Genomic DNA, 5,741 nt, shown 5'->3' on the forward strand with positions numbered 1-5,741 from the left:
ATTTGCTATCCCAAAATTACAATTAGATTGGAAAAACAAGAAAAAAAAATCATTAAGAGCTAAAATTATTGATAAGTCAATAAACAAAAAAATTGAATATAATGTTAAAATCTTTATAAGAATCTATAGATTTATAGTACCTTCTACATATGTGCTAGATTCAGAAATGAATTTCATAATAGAAAATAATTTTCTTAAACTTTGTCCTCTATTTATTCAAAAATTAACGTATATAATTTTTAAGGCTCCATACGATTTACTAGTAAATCAATAATCAACCCAAATAAAACACCCATAACTTACTACAGATGACATCTTAAAATACAAAATTTTAGCTGTATTATAGGCATACTACTTACATTTTTATTTTCAAATATATACTAAAGAACAATCTAAAAAAAAAGGAACTTTTAGATGAAGTTTGCATAGAAAATCTTTTAGATGCAAAGAATACGAATAACGAATTATTAAATATATAACTAAAATATCCTACAAAGTAGGTAAATGTTTCAAAATTCCATACTGATCTGTTAGAGATAGAGAAAATTTTTTATCACAATGTAAGGATCTTCTTGAAATGGGATAATTAGACCAAGTAAAAGTTTATATTTTACACTAGCATTTTATGTTGAGAATAATAATAATAATCATTAATTATAAAAAAAAAATAAATGAAGCAATCATAGAAGATGCATATAAATTACCAAAAAAAGAGTCAGTTCTAGAAAAATTAAGAGTGAGACTAGGTTTTCATCTCTCAATGCAAATCAAGATGTTGACAATTATGCTTGGACAAGGAAACAAAGAAACTAACCGTCTTTAGATGTCCAACAAAATAACTTACAAGAGTACCTTTATATGAATGAAATGTATTTTCATTTGGGCTAAAACAAGCCCCGAGAATTTATAAAAAATTCATGAAAGAACATTTAAAAGATTTAAGTGATTTTATTTTATTTTTTTATATATCAATGATATATTAATGTTAACTAAGCAAGACAAAAATAATTAGTTCTTAGTAAAAAGAAAGCAAAAACAGTAAAGCAAGAAATTGAATTTCTTAGAATAATCTTTTCTACTCAAGGGAATATAAAACTACAAACAAATGTATTAAAAAAAGTTTATTTATTTTTTCATGGAACAGAAGATAGAAAGAAACTTCAAAAATTTTTAAGATGTATAATTATTTTTATTAAAATTCTTAAAAAATATAATAGAATAACCTAAAATAAGTATAAAGAGAGAATGAAATTGGGAACAAATAGACAGTCTACAAGTTCAAAAATTAAAAAACTATGTAAAAATCTACTAGATCTTTATGTTTTAGAAGAGGACGACTATCTAATAGTTAAAATCAAGGTTCTGAATATCGGACCAGCCGGTTCGACCGGTTTAACCACGAACCGACGATGCAAGCGGTTCGGTCCTCTTCAATAACTGCTGGAGAGAAAACCGTTAGAAAACCGGTGAATCGGCCGAAAATCGACTAGTTGGACTGGACCGGTGACCGACCGATTCCTCTAAAACAATAAAACGACGCCGTTTTTAATTGTTTTTAAAAAAAAAAAATGAAACCCGACCTAGACCCACTCGTGAACCACCCCCCTTCTTCCCCCCTTTCATTCATCTCAGTCTCACACTCTCACTAATGGTGAACCCTAGCCCTCTGAAGCATTCCCAACCCAGTAGCCGTCCATCGTCGCCAGGGTTCTCAGGTCGTCAGCACCACCGCCGTCGCCTGGTCTCTTCCCCCATTCATTCATCTCAGTCTCACTACACTCGTGAACGGTGAACCCTAGCCCTCTGAAGCATTTCCAGCCCAGTAGCCCTCCATCGTCGCCGCGGTTCTCAGGTCGTCAGCACCACTGCCGTCGCCTGGTCTCTTCCCCATTCATTTATCTCAGTCTCACTCCACTCGTGAACGGTGAACCCTAGCCCTCTGAAGCATTCCCAGCCCATTAGCCCTCCATCGTCACCGCGGTCCTCAGGTCGTCAGCGCCACCGCCGTCGCCAAGTCCTCAGCACCGCCGCTTCTTCCTCTTCCCCGTGTCCGGAACCCAGTCACTCGGCAGATCCTCTTCGTCTTTGCTGGCCTCTCGAACCCAGGTGAGTGACTCCACGTCTTTATCTTCTCTGAACTTCTTCTTCAATTTTTGTTCCATAATTCTTCAATTCATCTTGGGTCTTGGGTCTGCGTTCTTCGTTCTTCGGTCTTCTTAGTGTATGGTTCTGATTTCAGAACACCTAATATTGCTGTTTTAGTGTTTTGCTGCTTTGTAATTGTTAATTTGTTACTCTATTCTGTTTTTGTCAAGCTGAATATGCAACCCTCTGCACCAAATTGTGGGAGATATTAATGGGCAAGTGGGGCTGCACCAAATTGTGGCTTTCAGTTAAGGGGGCTATGCCATTGGATGAAGGGTTGGCAATTAGATTCAATACATCTAATGTGATCAAGTGGAAGGAAGCAAAACTGCAAAACAAAACTAGGGGTTGCAAAATACAAAAATAAATTGAAGGTAGCTGGTATACATTTAGTTTGATCAATGTTGATTTACTGATTTACTGATTTGAGGTTAGCGAAAAGTTGAGTCTGTGTTACTCTTTCAAGGATTTGAGGTTGAATTTGTGATTTGTGATTTCTTGGATCTTTTGTAATGCTGCTGATTTGAGTTTGGAATTTGTGATTACTGATTAGTGACTTGTTAAGCTGTTGTTGTTAACTTGTTATGCACTTATACTGCTGTTTTGTTATGGAATTATGGCACTGAGTGTTTTGAATTTTGAATTTGTGATAAGTGATTTGTGATTAGTGATTTTGTTATGCTGCTGTTTTGAATTAATTCAGGGGTGATTATTTGTTATGCTACTGTTTTGAATTAATTTAGGAGTGATTAATGATTATTTCTAGTTGTATTGTTGCTGTTTGCACCATTGCTCTTTTCACTATTTAACTTTGTATTTTGATAAGATCATATGGATTTGGTTGACATTTCATATAATGTTTTAAATTTGGAAAATATTTAAGATTTATATTAGACTATAATTATATTTTATGATGTTTATATATAATTTATATATTATTTTATTCTGAAACGGTTCTTCTGGTTGAACCACCGGTTGAACCAGTTAGACCAATGAACCAGTAAACTAGTAACTAGAGCGATTTAATGACCGGTCCGGTTTTTCAAACCTTGGTTAAAACAAATGCTTTAGACATGACTTGATCAGGATGTCTAAAAACAAAGCTCAAATCAAGTGAAAGAAAAGTCTATAGATTTTAAGAATTCTTCAAAAGAACTTCTTTGCAATATATTTTAGGAACTTTCACAGTCACTAAGCATTAATATATAATTCATGAAAAAGAAACTCTAGCCGCAATAAAAACCCTTAAATAATGGAAAATTGACTTCCTTCCAAAAATATTTACTTTGAAAACAAATTCAAGGTATTTAACAGGTTTTATCCAATATACTTAAAGGTTGATTATAACAATGGACGTCTAGTGAGATGACAAATATTTTTATTACAATATTTCATAAAAATTGAATATATCAAAAGTGACAAAAATATTATTGTAGATACTCTAATGCGAGAATGGAGTCAGTGTGTAAATCCCTTAGAAGAAGAAGAAAGACAAAGCTAATCTTAAGCTTAATCAATGCTTGTTGACGTATTAAACAACAAATTTCTTGTATCGATAAAGTTATTGAAGCTATGGAATCATCTAAAAAGCAAGAGGCAAATCCATTAGAGCTTAGTTAAGTTAGCTAAGCATGGTGGAAAAAGTTGAAAAAAAAAATAAATAAATTCTTACAAAAGGTGAAACAATTACAGAAATAGTCGAAATTCATATAAGAAAAAAATATTATGTGATATTTAATGGCCTCATAAAAGGAATTTAAAATGCATGGGAAAAAAGAAGCCATTGATTCTCAATAATCCAGAATCCATAGTCGATGAGGATTTGTCCAGATAAATAGTATAAGAATCTATAAAGAAATATGAACAATTGCATCCCAAGCAAATATTCAAAAGAGCAAAAAACCTCCCTTACAAGTTCGGTGCAAAGAAATAATTAGAAATATTCCAACTAAAGTTGTGATTAATGAACAAAAAAGAGTCTATAGAACAGATCTTAGAAAGACTCTTAATTTACTCCTTAATTGAACAAAAGAAAAAAGAGTAATTTTAGGGTATTACCTTGTTGCTAAAGAACAAATAATAAAGCTGGTCATTTTTCCTGAAGCCTCGTCAATAGATACTTATCAATTTTTTTAATATGGATTAATTGATACAATTTTAATATTTAATCTTTTAAAACATGTTAATTAATTCACCTCTTGATTGATTGATGCAGTTGAAAGTTGGAAGATTTAGAGAACTTATTGGCAAAGTAGCTCCAAGAAATATATCTCTAAATTTTTCGAACAATCAATCCATCTTTAATGATGAAGGACATCGTGAAAATCACTTGATATATTGGTACCACACTAAAATTACTTGATATGGAGGATATTGTTTGGTACCAAAATATAATTACAAGGGCGGTATTTCAAAGAACATAACGAATAATCAAGGAATTCCACACTGTAATTAATTACAAAAGTAGGAATGATTTGTTCATCTCCTACAAAAAGAACAACGAAATTATAGAAAGAGAAATGAAACTTCTAATCAATTCCTGTGCCAGAAACAAACCAACTTCTGTGCCCAAATCAAAAAACCCAATTCCCCAAAAAAAATTCAAACCTCATCAATATATCATAGCTTCTAATGACCATGAAAAGAATGTATAAACAAAAATTTCAATATATATAGCAACTTAAAATAAACGCTTTAGGTTCATATATTATTAAAAAATTTTAATATTATCAACCTCTACATTCCTAAATAAAAAAAAATAATGAGCGATGGAGGAGAGAAAGGTGTGAGCAAGGCTATTACTCTGAGGGTAGAGCACAGTAAGAATGCCTTTGACAAGGAGAACAAAAGGAAAAAGTGTTGGGAGGGGTTGCTTCAGGTGGATAGGAAGATTCTAAAAGGATGGGTACTAGGATTTCCTTTAGAGATAAGGTGGTAGGGTCTTCAGGTTCTAAGGCATTTGTTATGGCAGATTCTATGAAAGGTGAGAAGATGACTGATGACTAGAAAGCAAGGTGATTTAGCACCACCGAAGATAGCTTTCACGATATTTTATATTTGGGTGCCTCCGACTTTTCATTCAATCAAAGTTTACTGTAATGTTAGTGTGATTGAGGTTTATTTTACTGTTGGGTTTGAGTGCATTATTAGAGATAATTCGTAAAATTGGATTAAAAGTTGTACCGAATTACTTTCTTATACTTTGATTTTCAGATGTGAATTATTTGCCATTTGTAAAGAACTGATCTTAGTTTAAAAATGTTGTTTTTGAAAAGTGATTTGTGAGACAAACCGTCTAAATACGTTCTTTGCTACTCAAAATTCTAGAAATTTTAGTGTTTATGCAAACAATGATTTAATAAATAAACTGCATGAGATGCTTTATTGGAATTGGAGAGTTGAGATGAAATTAATCCACAGAACAACTAACTATATAACATACTCTCGCTAAATATGATGTGAATCACCAGGCAGAATATATTAAGTGGCTTGAGCCTTGGAATAATCTTTATAGTTTGCCTTGCAGGGAATTTAGTCTTCACTCTTAGACTAATTTTCCTTTCTTTTTTTTTTTGTAAAAAAAAAAAATTCTACAT

Source organism: Arachis ipaensis, chromosome B03 (assembly GCF_000816755.2).
Source record: "Arachis ipaensis cultivar K30076 chromosome B03, Araip1.1, whole genome shotgun sequence".
Classification (NCBI taxonomy): domain Eukaryota; kingdom Viridiplantae; phylum Streptophyta; class Magnoliopsida; order Fabales; family Fabaceae; genus Arachis; species Arachis ipaensis.